Here is an 18,597-nt window from a genome sequence, read left to right on the forward strand (position 1 = left end):
TTTTAGAAATTAAAATTGATATTTTCTCAAAATATTTATTCATTCAACGTAACGATAATAAACATATGTTAACATAAGTAACATTTTATGAAAAAAAAATTTTCCAAAAACAAAAAATAGCCAAAAATATTATCTCAAACATGTTTGCAAATCTTTTTAACACAAAAGATAAGACAGCTTTATTCTCATATCTGCTTCTGTATTCAATCTTTTACAAAATATTATTTTGGTTGAAGCGCATCTGGCTTCATACAGATAGGAGGTTGGAAAAGAGAGGAGTATTTTAAAAGACAAATAACATCTTAGTAGCAGTAGCAGTAGCAGTAGGAATAGTAGTAGTAGTAGTGTTAGCAGCAGTAGTAGCAGTAGCAGCCAGCATTTATTAACTGTCTGCTATGTGTCAGGTACTATGCTAAGTCCTTTACAATTATTATTTTCTTTAATCCTTGCAACAACCCTGGGAAGACAGTACTGTTATAATTCTATTTTACATTTGAGGAAACTAAGGCAAAGAGCTTACGTGACTTACTCAGAGTCACATATCTAATAAGTGTCTGAAGCTAGACTTGAACTCAGGTCTTCCTCAGGTATTTGAATTCAGGTATTTTTAAGCTCCTCAGTGCTCTATCCATTGTGCCACATCCCTGTCCGTATTATTGTGAAAATAATTAGTTTTACTACAAAAATAGCTTTGACCTTGCAGACCCCCTGAAATAGCCTCCATCTATGGACTAGAGCCTGAGAACCACTGACCTAGTTCAATCCCTTCATTTTACACATGAGGAAACTAAGGTAAGGAGGTGGTAAAATGAATTACATGCCATTATCTGATCTCTTCCTTTATTTTTTTGGCAACTATTCCACATACCTGGAACAAAATTGACCATCAAATTCTGATGTAATCCTTCCTGTTCTCCAAGGTCCAGCCCACAGGCCAACAACTCCTCCATCTAGCCTCTCCTAATTCTTGCAGTTAGAAATGATTCCTCCTTTCTTTAACCAATTTAGATCACTCACTTGAACCTTTTCAATGTATTTATCGAATTCTTATTTTTGATACTTATCAAAAACCACGCAATCAAGGAGCCGGAAGGGATTTTAGAAATCATCTAATTTAGGACCTCACCCTTTTCATTTTGCAAATGAGAAAATTAGTTTCCAGAGGAGTGAAATGTTCTATCCAAGGACACATAAAATATCAGAACTATGACTTAGACTCAGATGTGCTGATTCTAGAAATTGTACTCTTTCCATTATTCTTTATTAACCCTAATAGATAGTAAGATCATAGAAGACAGGAATTTTTAAAAAAAATCCTGCTTGCCTCAGCACCTGTGAAATGTATTTCACATTATAGACACTTAATAAATCCTTATCAGATTGAAGAGAATTCATTGACTTGCCCAAAGTGACACAGGTAAGTAAGAGAACTGAGATGAGAACCCAGTTTGCTTCACTTTCAGATCTAGGTGTCTTTTCACTACATTTTCAGTATTTCATCAGGACAATGCATAGGAAGGAACTGAATAAATGCTGTTTGTAAACAAGTGAAACCTCATTTTTTTTTTCACCTGCTTGATCCAACTCCTGATTCATCCATACCACTTTGGTGTGCAATTTACAGATATCTATTCACTCTGCTTTCTCCAGCCTTTTAAAACATTAATGATTCCTTATACATTTAGGTTTATATACTTTCTAGAGAGGGATGGTATGTCAGTATTGACTTTAGGATGCCTTCTCACTGCATCTGATGTAGCCATTCCTTCTCTCGTGTAGTAAAAGGACCCTAAGATATACTTCCGGAATAAAAGGTTTTTTGAATAGCCAGATTGTATTTGTTTCCCACCAATGAAGAGTCACAACATTCTTCTACTTGTACTAGCATAGGAGGGTCTTGTCAGGAGATCTGGGTTCAAGTGTTGGCTCTGACACTCATTAGTTGTATGGTTCATTATGTGTGAGCTGCCTAGACTCTCTGAGTTGTGATTGCCTTATGATGGAATTAATTACTCACTACTTAATTTGAAGGGTTGTTGTGAAGCCCTTTGTATATGATAAAATGTGTGCAATTTTCATTAGTTAATGACTAATTATTGCAAATGAGGTAAGCAGTGGAAAATTCATTTGTTGCATAAAGATGGAAGATCAGTGACTCAAGACAGTTTTCCACATCCAGTACGTTTCAGTCTTTCTCCAAATATATCTTGCAGCCAATAGAATCTCCTTGTTGTTTAACATTATACTCTCTCCTCCCTCTGGACTCTTACGAAGGATTCCATAATTATCTAAAGGTGAACTGAAGGAGTTTCCTTCCTTGGTGACAGTCTGGAAATACCCCAACAAGTGAAACCAATGGGAAATGCCTGGCTGCTTGTCATAGATTTGTTTACCACAGTGCATCTGGGCAAGCTTTCCGGGATTAGTGTATTCCCTAGAATTTAGAGTGCAACTTATCAACTCTTTGACCTCCAAATATGTATCATTGCCAAAGTAGGAAGAATCAACTTGAGGCTTTTCTATTCAGAAAAACTGTGGGGGTCTTATTTCCCTCAAATAAAAGTATGTTTGATATAAGAATTACATAGTTTGAAGCAGTGGGGATTCATTTTCTCCTCTTTTGATTAAAACAACATAATGATAATTGATAATCCATAATACTTATAATAATATGATAATATAATAATAAAAAGCAAGAAACTTACAAACAAGAAATTAAAGGAAAACACATTAGAATCTCCCTCTTCTATACTGGAAATCAGATTTTCTATTTCTCCACATTCATCATGGATGAGAATTAGATAAGAAACAGATTCATTCATACGTGAAACACATTTCACATACTAGAGATAGGAGTAAGAGTAGTAGCAGCTGAACTCCACCAAAAAATGGTTAAAGGTATGAAATGCAGTCCAATTTAAATTTTACTTACAACTAGTTCACACAGTTTAGGTTCATTACTGAGATTAGAGTAGGGAAGGTGGAAATCTCATCTGCATGTTATGGAAAAAATCACTTGTTCCATAAACTGAATCATATTTACTTGGAAATGGAGTTTCAAACTTATAGCAATTAGCAGTGGATATGAATAACTTCCCACATAAAGAAATCAAAAGTCAGCCTTTAATTTCCTTAGGTTCTGTTACAGATGAAAGAAGGATTAAGACATGGAGCAGAATCCCTCAAAGAAACTGAAATGAAACCCAAAGAAAGAGAGAATAAAGTAAATATGTATTTTAGGGACTAAGACCACTGAAATTAAAATAAGGTGGACAAAGAACTGTGATAAGATACAAGTGCTCCTTGCATTATAGTCTTTATGATAATGTGATATAAGAGGGAGCCTGGAACAATGGACATACTATTGAGCAGGAAATCAGGATACATGTTTTGTAGCTACAGTTTTGCTCCCTACTACCTGGGTCAGTCAGTCAACAAACATTTGTTAAGGGCCAACTATGTGAACAGAAAAGTTTAAGTGGTTAAATGAGGATTCCCAAACCCAGGTTCTTTGACTCCAAATTTGGTACTTGCTTTACCATACTAAGGCAACTTAGAATCTTCAATCATACAACATTAGTGCTGTAGGGGCAAAATGAATATCAACAGAGATATTTCAAGATTCTGTCCCTTTGAAATACTACTAGGACACTAGTAGGGAGACTATAGTATCAGATTTAACTGTTGTCTCTAGTGTCCTAATGCTGTAATCTATTTCAGAATGTGCTATTGCTCTATTATGAATAATAAATGCAAAATGCATATTGTACCATACCGTATTACAGTAAATATGGGTTTCAGTGCTGCAAATATAAAATTTTGAAATGAATTCTATTTGAACATCATGTTCAGAGAATTAATGACACCCTATTATTGATTAGTAAGCTTGGTAAATTAGATAATCACTGCTTTCAATCTCAAATAATGTTTGCTATTGAATATGCTTATACATTTTATATAAAAAGGAGTTATAAAATATGCATCGAGTAAAAAGGAAAAGAATTCATACTGAAACAAAAGCTTCAGGCCTAGATCTGAATGTGTGTGTGTGTGTGTGTGTGTGTATGTGTATGTGTGTCTGAGAAAAATAGGTTCACAGTACAGTTATCATGACCTTGTTTTAATATCTTATTGTGTCCAATGCAGAAAAACCTAATGCTAGACCTGTGACAACATGGGGAGTATAGTTACATTAATGTAGCATATATTTCCATCCAAATACACATAAAACTGTACACTGTACCTTAAATAACCCTCTGTATGTACTATAGATAGCTAAAGCCTTGATTTCAAACCAAAGAACTGGTTTATGAAGAATTAAAAAGCATTGAGCACCTACTACAGGCAAAGCAGTATGATTGATGTTACAAGGTGTCCCAGTACCTGTCCATTGTAATGGGTGGTCAATAAATACTTGTGGGGGGAAAAGCTTTCTTTTGATTCATCATATTTATTGTTATGGTGTAACAACATTCCATTTCTTTCATATAAAATAATGATAGGAAGAAATAAGGAAAATAAAGGGAGAGAAGAAAAGGGTTAAGGAAGGCAGGAAAAAAGAAGTGAGAACAGAGAGAAAGGAAGAAATTCTACAAATACCTAAGAACTGACTGTGTACAAAGCCTCATGTTAGTTTGAGGGAGAGACCATTAACAACTGAAAGGATGGAGGGAGTGTCTCACAGAAGATGCAGGGGCGCCTGAGTTTTACTTCGAAGAAAGAAAAAAATTCAGAGAGTCAGAGACAGGAATCACATGCATTCCAGACATGGCTAATGAATTGTGCAAAGTCATCCAGGTCAGAAGTGGTCTATCAAGTTCAGGAGCAGCTAACAGTTCCCTTTGGTTGGAACATGGGGTTCATGAGGAGGGTAATGGAAATAAGGTTGGAAATGTAGGTTAGATCCAAATTGTGAGAGTGCCTTAAATGTCCTATTGAAGCATTTATATTTTATCCTAGAGGCAGAGGGAAGTCAATAAAGATTTTTGAGCAAGAGAGAGTAATATATTCAGGCCAGTTCCTTAGGAAGTTTAATTTGGCCTGACCAGAGAATGTCATCCTATCAGATACACCTGACAGAGACAGAAAAGTGGACCAGAAAGTGGGAAGACAACAGACATGCCTCTGAGCTTTGTTTTCAGCCTACTCTGATTCACTTGCATGACTGGACTCAGAATTTTGGAAACGCAGTAGAGCCTCTGACCCACATAATCTTTGGAAATTGTTGGAAAGCAGCCCTGGAAATAGCTTGAACAGGAATGACAATTAACAACCAGGAATTGCCTATAGCTAAAGTGGACTTTCTAACCCTATTATATATGGGCTTGGCCCAGAGACATTGATGCTGATTAGCGTGAAATGCTTAGACTTTAATTAGCTTTCTAACTATTTTGGTTAGAAAGAATTTGGTCCCTGAAGATTAAGACCATGAGAGCTGTCATCTCTCTCCTTATGGAAAGAAATTCTCTTTCCTCTAATATAATATTTAGGTTTCTTAGTGCCCTGCCTTGCTAAAAGAACTAAATTTATCATCTAGGTTGTAAGCTAAAAGAGGCATGATGATTGCACATATTTTTCCTCTTATGGGAAAAAATTATGAGTCAAATCAACAAGCATTGACAGCACCGGCCTAGAATACTAAGGGGTTAAGGGGCTTGTACAATGTTAGATGGCTATTTTTAAGAGATAGGACTTGAAACCAGATCTTTCTGGCTTCAAGGCCAAGTCTCTATCCACTATACCAGGCCACTTCTTTATGTATTGAAATTAATTTAAATGCAAATAGTTACTAAGCAAGTATAGTTTTTTTTTAATTTTGGGGGGATTTGTTTTGCTCTAGGTTTATAATTTAATTAGTTGGAAAACTCCTGCTCAGGCAAATCTATAACTCATGGATAACTTAGAGTCTTATTAAATTGTGTGAATTGCATATATGAGAATTCAATGATTTGCCCATAATTGCACAATTTAGGATTCATCAGAGGCAGGACTAAAGCTAACATTCTATGTCTTGTTTCACTTTCCATAGCTGGTTTTATTATTGGTACTGGTGTTGTTCTTGTTGTCTGTTTTTCAAGAAGAACCTGTTATCTCACTGATAGGAAAAAAACTCTTTCTAACCCATGCCGGTAATTATTAATGATGATAACTAGCATTTGCTAGCATGTTGTTTTCTATCCGTTTTACAAATATCTAATTCATTCTTCATATTAATTATATATGAAGTGGTTGTTATTATTAGCAACCATTTTACAACAAAGAAACTGAGGCTAAAAGTTGTTAAGTGCCTAGCCCAGGGTCACATAGCTAGTTAAAACTTGAGTCCACATTTGAACCCAGATCTTCTTGATTCCATATCGAGCAATATAGCCTATACCACCTAGCTGTCTCAAATCCCTACTAGATTCACAGGTTTTAGTCTTAGCTTTGTCTGAGGCAATCAGATATTAAGTGACTTGCCCACAATTAGAAAGCCACAATGTGTCAGAGGTGGCACTCGAACCCAGGTCTTCCTGATTAGATACACCTCTATTTACTATACCATACAGACTGTTCCCATCTACTATAGTGTATTGCCTATCATTTCTTATTTGTACTGATATTTAAGTTCTAATAAAACATCTAACATTTTAAGAAAGAAGTTGAAGAGAAATGGAAAATGAAACTAGTATTCCAGAGGAGATGCTGACACTCACAAAAGAACTAAAAATTTACTTCAGTAGTGATTATCCATAGCACATATCCATTAGAAAACATAAACAAATGAGGCAGCTTTGAAAGATGGCAAGAACCCTTGTCTTCTCAATGACCTCATGTTACCATCCTGCCACATCACGGTCCACTCATTTTACTTGGTCTTTAATTTCTATCACTGGTGTCATGCCATTGGACTAGACAACAGAACCTAGAATTCTCTCTTCAAAAAGCCCCTTCTAAAATTTTCCTGAGAAAGGAAAGAAGATCTTCATTAAGGGAACTTCTAACCATTTTCCACAGGCATAGGTTAGTTTATTCAACTGGCAAGCAAATTATCATCTAGGCCACAGTTTGTTGTCACAGAGAGCCTATGAAATATAGAACAAATGTGTTTCCTCAAGGTTGGGCATCATGGTGGGGAAGAGGGAAGAGAGAGGAGAGACTTACGAGTGAGAGTGTATGCAATGGGGGAGGAGATACCACCCTAGAAGGAGATGGCACAGAATAGGAGAAGCATGACATTAATGGGGAAATGCTGAAAGAAAAGGAGGATGTCCTGAACTCCTTGTCATAATAATTATCTTTACATGTCGGTGTCCTGCCTTCAGAGAAGATTGTGAGTCTCTTGAAGGTATGGTAATTATACCCTTGTGGGTCAGTCAATGATCATTTACGAAGTGACCATTTATCTTGTTCTGTCATTTTCTAGTCATGTCCAATTTTTCATGACCCTATTCAGGGTTTTCTTGGAAAACATATTGGAGTCATTTTGTCATTTCATTTTCCAGTTCATTTACAGATGAGGAAACTGAGGCAAACAGGGTTAAGTGACTTGTCCAGGGTCATACCATTAATAAGCAACTGAGGCTAGATTTGAACTCTTCTCCAAGTCCAATGCTCTATATACTGTGCCATTTAGCTCTATATTCACTTCGATTTCACAAGCAAATTTATGAACACTTATGAAGACTATGTGCCAGGCATTGCTAAGCATTGGGGATACAAAGAAAGGCAAAAACAAACAAACAAAATCACTATCTCCTCACTCAAGAAGCTCGCATTCTATTAGGGGAGATAGCATGTAAAAAATGTCCATGCAAAATATACATGGAGCAGATGGAAGACTTTCATAGGGCAGTTGGGTGGAGCAATCAGAAAAGGCCTCCTGCATAAGATGGTATTTCCTTTTTTTTTTGGAGGGGGGAAGGCAAGGCAATCGGGGTTAAGTGACTTGTCCAAGGTCACAGCTAGTAAGTGTCAAGTGTCTGAGGACAGACTTGAACTCAGGTCCTCCTGACTCCAGGGCCAGTGCTCTATTTACTGCACCACCTGGTTGCCCCCAGAAGATGGTATTTCAACTGAAACTGAAAGGAATCCTGGGAAGCCATGAGGCAAAGATGAGGAGGGATCACATTGTAGGCATTTACAGCCCATAAAAAGGGAATGCCTTTGGGATGGGAGATAGAACGTTGTTTGGTTGAGGAACAGCAAGAAGACCAGGGTAGATGGATTCTAGAGTTAATGCAGGAGAGCAAAGTATAAGAAGAGTGGGAAGGTAAGAAGGAATCAAGCTATGAAATGCTCAGTTGAGGACTTGATATTTGATCCTAAGGTTATTAGGGTGGCACTGGAGTTACCAGAGTAGGTGGTCAGATCTATGCTTTAGAAAAATCACTTTTCCTAAAGTCATTTAGGGTACTAGCAGTGGCCAGGGTCAATTTAGGGTATGCAATGGAATTCCATGTAAGGGAGGCCTGGAGGCTAGTTTGGGAGGTTCAACAAATATCTTGAATGACCGTTCAGAAGTACAAGAGGTTAGATTGAAAGTTTCAGAGCACTAGGTTTTGGCATAAAGTTAGAAGGTGAGGCCAAAGAATTTATATTGAAGATTGAAAGCTAGGCAAGGCCATAACTTATCTATGGCTGAAACAAGAAAACAGTTAGAGATGTCTTTCCAGGGCAAGTAGAATGGAAGACAAAAGCCAGATTGCAGTAATAAATAGAATATAGTAAGAGCTGGCACACTGGAAGTTTCAATTTAGAGTCAGAGGCAGTTAGGTGGTGTGGTCGATAGAGTGTGGGGCCAGGAGTCAGGAAGACTGGAGTTCAAATCTGGCCTCATATACTTGCTAGCTGTGTGTGCCTAGGCAAGTAACTTAACACTGTTTGCCTCAGTTTTCTCATCTGTAAAATGAGCTGGAGAAGGAAATGGAAAAAGAAAACCCCAAATGGTGTCACAAAGAGTCAGACAGGACTGAAACAATTGAACAGTAACAAAAAAGAGTTTAGACTGTGTGTTATAGCCCCCACAAGGCTCACATTACCATCAACAATTCACCTTTCCTATAGGTGACAAATGTTAGACACCAGTCTCTTGCAGGCCCATAATGATAAGTGTATAAGAGGGGAACACATTGCTAGGAGAGTTCAGTGGAGAATGAGATTACTTTCATGATGAGAGAGGAGTGTCAGGGAAGGCTTCACAGAAAAGATGACTTGATTTTGGCTAATGGGTAGCATTTCAACTGGCATGGAGTTGAAATGTAGGATTTCAACAAGGAAAGATCATATCAGTGCAGGAGGGGAAAAAAGGAAAGCTATTCCAGGCATAGTGAGTAGTGTAAATTATGGCAGGAAAGCATGAAACTTGTTCCAGGGAAGCAGCAAGTTCTTTGATTATTAAGATGATTTGAAGCAGACAGAATATGGAGAGGACTGGTGCAGTCCCTGCTGCATGTGGCCCTCAACATTCCCTAGTGGCCCAAACTACATTAATATGTTATTGGGAAATATTTAACAAAGTACATACCAATACAATACAACATAGAAAACATTATAGTTTAAAACTGAGTCAATCTAAAGCCCTTGAGCATCTTTATCTATGGTGTAGTGGTCCCCATTACTATTTGAGTTTGACACCAATGGACTAGAAGATGGCAGTAAATACATAGGCTGGAAGCAGAGTTTGGAGCTGGATTGTGGAGAAACCCAATAAATGCTTATGGGTAGGAAGTGTTTTTGTTTAGTTTTCTAACAATTCAATGAGCACTTCTTGAGTACCTACTATGTGGCAGGTACTATGTGAGGCACTGGGAATACAGAAAAAACATCAATCCATCTCGGCTCCGTAGGAACTGGGCATCACTGGAGATTATCACAGTGCCTACCACTTGTTAGGCACTTAATAATTCTTGTTGACTTAAGGACTTGTCTTGAAGGAAACTAGGGATTCAGGAGGTCAAGGTAAAGAGAGATAATTCCAAGTACAGGGAAAATTGTCCAAAGATGAATAGGTGAGAGATGGAATGTTAACTAAGGGGCGACGATAAAAGGTCAGTTTGGCAGGAATGAACACTGAAAAGTGAGTTGAAGTCAAACTACGAAGGCATTGTTTAAAGGTTTTGTTGAAGAATTTGCATATTATGAGGTGGATAAATAAGGGCTACTAAACAGGTGAGTGATCTAAGCTTTGTATCCACCTCCCTCTGTGTAGTACACACAATGGGAAACTCTTCATTAATCGCTGAATGAATGAAACATCCTATCATTTTGGGCCATCTGTGGGAATGAGATTTGTTAAACATATCATGTGTGATGAGATTTTACCCATATCTTTTTAAAAGGGATTGCTAAACAAATTAACTGTGCACACAAGCGAAATTTGAGTCTGCTTACAAGTGAAAGCCTTCCATAAGCAGGATTTGTACCCAAACAATGAATGTGCTCAGTGTAAAAGATTCTAGTCTATTTCTAGTCTCAGAAACTTGTCTTCCATCATTTTCCACCAAACATGTATACACTCAAAAGTAATAAGTATAGTTTAATTACTAATCATAGTCATCACTTAAGTCTGATTCCCTTTCCCTTCTATTAGTCTAAGTTTTTCTGTTTGCTTGTTTATTTCTTTGTTTTGGATATTTGTAGTCAATGGTAAATTAGAACCTGAGCATTAAGGGAACAAGAAGTTAGAGATGGAGAGAAATAGATGAAAGTTGAGAGAGACAGAGAGACAGAGGGAGGGAGAGAGAGAGAGGGAGAGAGACAGAGAGAGAGAGAGAGAGAGAGAGAGAGAGAGAGAGAGAGAGACAGAGAGAGACAGAGAGACAGAGAGAGAAAGACAGACAGACAGACAGACAGGAGAGATAGAAATAGAGATGGAAATAAGGAAGAAAGAGGTTCAAGAATGCCAAACAAGGTAAAGAGGGAGAAGAAAAGAGAATGAAGGTAAAAGAAAAGAGAAAAGCACTGTCATTGAAAACCACCTTCCTTTTAATTAGATTGAACTTCTGAAAATAAGGGCAAAGAAGAAAACAAACATGACGAGGAAAGGAGGCCAATGGCGGGGCTTGGGACACAGGTGTTGGATAACAGAAAGAACATTATAGACAATCCCCTCATTTTGCCTATTGCCACCCTTGGGTGATGGGGAGGAAGACCACGTGATTTAGCTAAAGACACAAGGGAGCGTGGAAGGAGCAGCATCCACTCCTAAAATGGGGACAACAGCTCACACCTCTACAACAAAAACACCCTACCTTGGAATTGGCCTGATACCTCTAAAGCAGGAGATGAAAGACAGGAAGAGCTACAACAAAATACCACCAAAAACTATCAGGCATAATGGTCAGATCCTTGAAGGCAGGGATTGTCTTTTGCCTCTTTTTTGTATCCCCAGTACTTAGCACAGCTCCTGGAACATAGCAGGTATTTAATAAATGATCATTAACTGACTGACTAGTCATCAGGCCAAGGCAGGAAATGAGAGTTCATGATGGTCTTGCCGGAGGCTGTTCCCAGAACAAGGCACATTACAGCAAGTTCTCATCAGGGCTCCTTTCTCTGTCTACAGATGGACTCAATGCATCAGGGAAGCCTCAAAATCAATAACAGCTGCAAGTATTTTAAAAAGAAGTCTGGAGACCTACCTAGGGGTTTCTGATTGGTTATGACTCCTGAGATCTGTGTGTGTGTGTGTATTTGTGTGTATGCACATGTGTGTGTCTGTGTGTGTGTGAATTAGCAAAGGAAAAAAAGAAGATTCTAGATGGTAAGCTTCAAAGAAATGTTTGCTGAATAGGAAATGAAACATGTTTCCCTCCTGGTCAGAGAGGGGATCTAGTGGAAAAAAAAATTGTACACATTGTTAGCAATGATCCTTGCTCTAGATGTTTTTATTTAACTGTTTTCTTCATTAAAAAGGTAGGCTCAATTCCTGGGTAGGAAAGGGGAAATAGGGCATTTCCAGAAATTATTTTGATGTCAAAAACAAAAGGCACTGATAACATTTATTTTAAAAAATAAAAACCACACACAGTGACTAGAGCTGGCCCCAGTCAGGAAGATTTGGGTTTAAGCTCTGCCTCTGACACATGTTAGTTGTATGACCCTGGACAAGTCACCTAATATCTTTAGTTACCCCAGGCAACTCTGTACAAATACTCTCATCTTGAAAATACAGCATTGAAAATTACTGTTTTCTTCATTCTGAGGTAATAAGAGAATATGAAATGTACTTTGTAACAATATTTCAAAATTTGAGATGTATATAAGATTTAAAAGCATGTAGTCTTATTTGGGTATGTTCCTACTTTTGAAAGCATTTTATAGGAATCATTATAGCCAATGCTTTGAGCAGCTTACATAGAAATAAAAGAGATAACTGAATATCTAATTCATTGAGGAAAAATTTGCTGTGATTTATCGAGTAATAATGCTTGCAGGCAACAATTTATCAATTTCTGCCTGAAAACATTGTATTGCCTTCAGTTGAAAGGGATATTTTTTAAGCATCCCTTCGAGTGTCCAGCAGATGGCACTGAAGATTTCATTTTCTACACTAAATTCTCACATAGTTATTTAAATTATGAAATGTTTTTCTTTGAAGTATCTAATGTGTTGTAATAAAATTAGTACATTCAGCAGGGGGTATAACCTATTAGGATAAAATGCATTTTTAGAGATGGCTGGAAAAAGAACAGGAAGAAAATTGATAAAATATTATTTGAAATTATTGTGCTTTTGTGGAGGACCCTTACTCCACATGCCTAGTTTATTATAGATCAAGTAAGATTTTTTTTGCTTTTTCCTCATGGAGCACTTCATTTAGCTTTTAAAAAAGTGTTTTAGTGTATCTGATATAATCAGCACCCTACTGTTATCTAAAAGTTGTCTGAGAGATGACACTTAGGGGAAAATGAGAGTGAAATGAAGATTAGCTATTTATGTTGCATACTTTGTTACTTTGGCCAAACTCGCATCAATTGCACAGAAACCTCTTTCTGATAAGTAAGCACAAAGTGAATAGAACTTTGGCCTAGAAGTCACGGCAAGCTTCCTTCCTGAAAGGTAGTATTTTCCCTTATTTCTCCTCTCAGTGACTACTGTCCTGACATGGACAGCTTCTTGACTTGAGGTCCTTTGGAGGCACCAGATAAAACTGCTTCTATGGGACTGTAAGGGACGTAGGATACATCCCTGAAGGCACGGCTTCACCAGTGGTAGGACAGAACTCTGCTATGCTGCACCCATCCCTGCTATTCTTCCTACCCTGTTGACTTTCCCCTGTCCTGGAGAACCAGCATCCACAATACTTTAGTCTTTGCTCTGTATCCCCGTCCTCTATCCCAACTTTTGTCCCAAGCAAAATTTTGGCTATTTACCTTTTTGTTTCTTGGGATACTTCGAGACCCAAGTTGCATATGTTTAAATGTTGGGCCAGTGTAACACACCCAGAAATGGTATGGACGCACATTGGGGGAATACCTTTTAATTGTGATGGCTTCAGTTGGTTTCACAGGTAGCAGCTATCAAAGACTTAAACATTCTTTTATTAATGTATTATTCAATAATAGTGCCAGAAGTATCTCTTCGTCTTTAATACTGTAGATATTCTGGCACTGGAAAACACTAGGAGATATGGAAACCTTTGTAAAGATGCTAGTTTTTAAGCATATTTTCATGGAAGAAAATAGAATGATATGATAGAAAATTATATACTGGAAAATTGATTAGGAATAAAAGCAACAGAAAGTATGAAACAGAATTTAAATTTTCAGGGAAAGTCATTTAACTCAGGTAATAGGAATGCCTAGTACATTATGCACACTCCATAAGTATTAAACTTCAATTTTGTCACATGTAAGCATTTGCAAAAGGAGGAGGAAACTGTGAGGGGTATATATGTATCACAAAAAATAAACAGAACAAATGCCTTTTGGGGTAGTAGTAATTCACAAAAATGGACAAAAATGACATCTATGCTAAAAGTGTTCTTCACATACCAAGTACAGTGAAACTCAAGATTATTCCACCAAAGGTGGATTGTACTCATACAATATTTAAGGAATAATAAAATCATAGAAAGGACCTCAGAGGCCAAGTAGTCTAACCCAGACCCAAAAAAGAATCACCATTTTGACTTACTTGATAGGTAGTTATTCAGACTTGTTGTCAGGAAGTTTTCTTTGTATCATGTCTAAATTTGCCTCTTTGCAGTTCCCATCTATCATTCTTAGTTCTACTACTCCTCTTGGTCTCCAAAACATACCCTGTCCCTGCTGAGCCTTCTTTCTTCAGGCTGAACCTTCCCATGTCCTTTAATCAATCATTGCCCGATGTGTACTGAAGGCCCTTCTACATTTAAATTGCCCTCCTCTGAATGTTTTCCAACACCTGAACACTGTGTTTATGGGTGTGTATGTGTATATCAGAAAAGATACAAAGCTTTGTTCCTCCCCACCATCTGTTTCCAATATTCTTTAGAAACAATCTGTTTAGAAAGGGGAAACATAGGCTAACCATGTGAAATGGGAGTGGGAATGGAAGCCAATACCAATTTTGGCCATATGTATTATGTGTGTTTCTGTACACGAGACTGTAGCTGTTACTTCCAAAATAATGTGTGGCATCAGCCCCTGTGTATAAGTAACTAATAACTCTGGGAGGCAGCCATGGTTAACAGTACTTTTTGGTACAGAGGCATCACTAGCTGTGGTTTAATTGGTCCATCTAATAGATTGCTTGTAAAGAGGCCAAAAGTATATTATTTATTTCAAGTTTTATTAAACTTGAAAAAGTTTAATTTTCTATATTTATATGTACATTTATATATATAATGTGTGTATATATACATATATATACTAATAAACTATTTCCCTTTTATAACCAAAAGATTACTTTGTGAATAGCACCAGACCTTCAACATGGAAACCCTGGTTAAAAAAGACCAGCTCAGTGCTACTGAAAACAGATTGCTGCCTCCCAGTTGCTAGTACTAACACCAGGGGAAACAGCAGTGAGTGTGACATCCACAGGTCTAGTGGAATGTGCTCCACTTGGAAGTGCTCTGACACCCATTAGTTGCTACTTCCTTGCCCTTTGAGTTCCAAGGACAAGGTTATTATATTCCCAATTAGGCTTCAGATGAAAATAGAAAGAAGGAAGGAAGGAAGGAAAGAAGGAAGGAAGGAAGGAAGGAAAAAAAGGAAGGAAGGAAGGAAGGAAGGAAAGAAGGAAGGAAGGAAGGAAGGAAGGAAAGAAGGAAGGAAGGAAGGAAGGAAGGAAAGAAGGAAGGAAGGAAGGAAGGAAGGAAGGAAGGAACGAAGGAAGGAAGGGAGGAGGGAGGGAGGAAAGGAGAGAGGAAGGAAGAAAGGGAAGGAGGAAACCAGTCTCTATGGGTATAAGTATTTGCCACCTTGTCCATTCCATTCTATCCAGCATTTATATGCCACCACTAGAGATACAAAGATGAAAACAAGATTTCCTACCCTGAATGTGCCTACATTATTATTATATGAATAGAAAAAGTAAATATAGAATATATGCAAAACCAATTTAAAGTAGGTTCAGCAGGAGAGGGTAGAGCACAACCAACAAAGAAGGAGAATCAGGAAATGTTTTTCATAGGAGCTTGCACTTGAGTTGACCCATGAGCTAGGAGTTCCATGAGTCAAAAGTGAAGAGTGGGGAACATTCCACAAATAGGCAAGAGTCTGTGCAACAGGAATGGCATGAGAGATGGAATGTCATATAAGATAGATGGAGAGTAGACCCCTTTGGCAGAAAAATTAAGTGTATGGGGGAGAGTAATATGTAATTGACCTAGAAAGATCAGTGGAAACAGACCATAAAAGACTTTAAAAGCCTAACAGAAGGGTTTGTATTTTATCCTAAAAGGAATAAGGAACCAATGAAGCTTCTTGAGCAGGAGAATAGCATGGTTATAAGCATTAGAAATAGAACCAACAGGACTGGTATCGTTTAGCAAGAATGATGTTTTGTTTCCCAAATGTTTTTCTTAAGAGCTATTACAAGTAGAAGAAAATAAAATATAAAATTTGACATTAGAACGAAGAGTGTTTTTACTAGGTTATTTTGAACTGAGAAATGTAGGTTGTATGATACTTAAGAATTCTACTCTTTCCAAGGCTCTGAAATAATGGGTGAGTGATTTATAGGAAGCATGTCTAAAAACGTCAAATAAGATGAATGCTATTTCAAATGGAATGGCTAATAAAGTGTAATGTTTAAATCTGGGGACCTTATACAGTCTAATAGTGCCCTTTTAATTAGTAAGCTAATAGAATTGTGTTTCTTAATCCTTGTTTTTGTGCCTTGGATGTTTGACAATAGTAAAATGGTATTTGGATGAATGAGTGATAGGTGAAGATGGAGATTCAGTCTTGACAGGGTAAGTAATCCTTACTCCATATTTTAAAGGGCTCCACTGGGAGACCAAACTGGGTCTTTTGAAAGTAGCAGTGACCCCAGACATCAATGTCAAACTTCCATGGTTTTCCTTGGGAGCCACAGAGTTGTAATGGGATACTGCAGGCAGTAATGGATTGCTGGCTCACAAAGCTTCTCAGGACCCAGCTCCAGTGTTAATCCCTTCACTGCCAGCCAGCCTATGCTAGCTGCTAGCATAACATCTCATTGCCATTCATTTTCTCACAATAGAAATGCTCCCTTTTATTTTAGGTTGGCATTCTACTAAATCCCTTCAAGGCCAGTTCAAGTGACACCTCTTAAAAAAGATCTTTTCTGATTCCCCAGTATTTAGCATACCACACCACCATGAAGTCCCATTTTTTGCATATGCAAACTGTGATTTCATTGGTAGTGGAAATTTCCCGTGAGGAAATTCCTTTTGCCAATGTAGATGAGCATCTATTCTGAAACTTGACCGTATTAGAGATATGCCAGGGACACCAAGAAGTTTAATAACTTCCCTGAAATCATAACGTGAGTAGAAGTCAGAGGCTGGAAATGAACCCAGATCTTGCTGACTTCCAGACTTAGTCTTTCTCCCCACTAAAAGAGGATTATAACTTGAACCCCTTTGGAAGTCAGTTATAGCCTGTGGGATCCTCTAAATAATGTTTTTAACGCACAAAATAAAAACGTAGACGATTACAAAGGGGAAAATAGAGGAAACAAGCATTCATTAAGCACCCACTATGTGCCAGTTGCTGTGCTCAGCACTTCACAAATATTATCTCCTTTTATCCTAAATAACCTATGAAGGTGCTATTATTATTATTATTATTATTCCCATCTTAGAATTGTAAAAACCAAAACAGAAGGTAAATGACTTGCCCAGGGTCACACAACTAGTAAGTATCTGAAGCTAGGTTTGAGTTCAGGTCTCCCTGATGCCAAACCCGATGTGCCACCTAGAGGCCATTGTGGTTGCTGTTATGTCGAAATACAGTTATCGATTTAAAAAAGATCACAGACTCTAGGTTAAGAACTCCTGACTTAAACCACAGTGTCTCTTTGCTTTGTATTTGTTTTGCATATATTGCATATTTATTTATTTGTTTGTTTGTTTGCATTATTATGCCCTCCACCCCCATCTCCCAATTGCAAACTCATTGAAGGTAGGGACTGTTTTTATTTGTTTTGTCTTTAAATTTTTGTTTCACCATCTTCTGATACAATAAAATAAAAGCACTGGGAAAAAACTCCAGATCTAAGCAAAGAACAAGTTCTGAGTGGGCTAGCCAGATTGCAAGGTAGATTTTTAAAAATAATGGCAATCAAGAGTATTCCTGGATTTTTGAAGCTGGGGACAAAGCTGCTCCAGCGTGCTGTTTAACAGACACTTGGTGAATTGACTTTCAAGGGACTGTGTTCGGGAAGGAGGAAAGACCATATTATTTGACATTGTTGCTGTTGAGTCATTTCAGTCACATCCAACTCCCCATGACCCCATTTGGGGTTTTCTTGTTAAAGATACTAAAGTGGTTTGCCATTTCCTTCTTCAACTCATTTTACAGATGACGAACTGAGGCAAACAGGGTTAAGTGACTTGCCCAGAGTCATACAGCTAGTGATTATTTGAGGCCAGATTGGAAGTCAGGTCTTCCTGGTTCCAGACCTGCACTCTATCCACTGTGCCATCCAGTTGCTCCAGTATTTGAAATTAGGGTGAAGGATTTATTTTTTGTGGCCGATGGTTATTTTTCCCCAATATTTTTCTGCCTAATCAGTGTACATAACATGTCTACTGAACTATAAATAAATTAGAATTAAGAACTTAAGTATTTTAAATAAATCTGCTATCTCTTAAAGATGGATAATTTAATAATTCACATGACCGACAAAGTGATGACCATAATGAACTGAGGATACATCCATAATTGTCTGTAAATATAATCTAGAGCCAAGACATGAGGCATTCAAGTGTGTTTTTGATATGCTAAACACACACACACACACACACACACATACACCATAATATTAAATAAAGCCCATAATGAGTTTCTGAGGTTATGAAAATGTATTCTAAATAGACTTATTTCTTTTCCCCCTACCCAAAAGAGAGAAATCTAAGCTTCCTGGATTTTACTTGTGCTGTATACTAAATTAGTCTGCAATGATTAGGTACCGTATTTTCTA

The sequence above is a fragment of the Trichosurus vulpecula genome, chromosome 7 (genome assembly GCF_011100635.1).
Source record: "Trichosurus vulpecula isolate mTriVul1 chromosome 7, mTriVul1.pri, whole genome shotgun sequence".
Classification (NCBI taxonomy): domain Eukaryota; kingdom Metazoa; phylum Chordata; class Mammalia; order Diprotodontia; family Phalangeridae; genus Trichosurus; species Trichosurus vulpecula.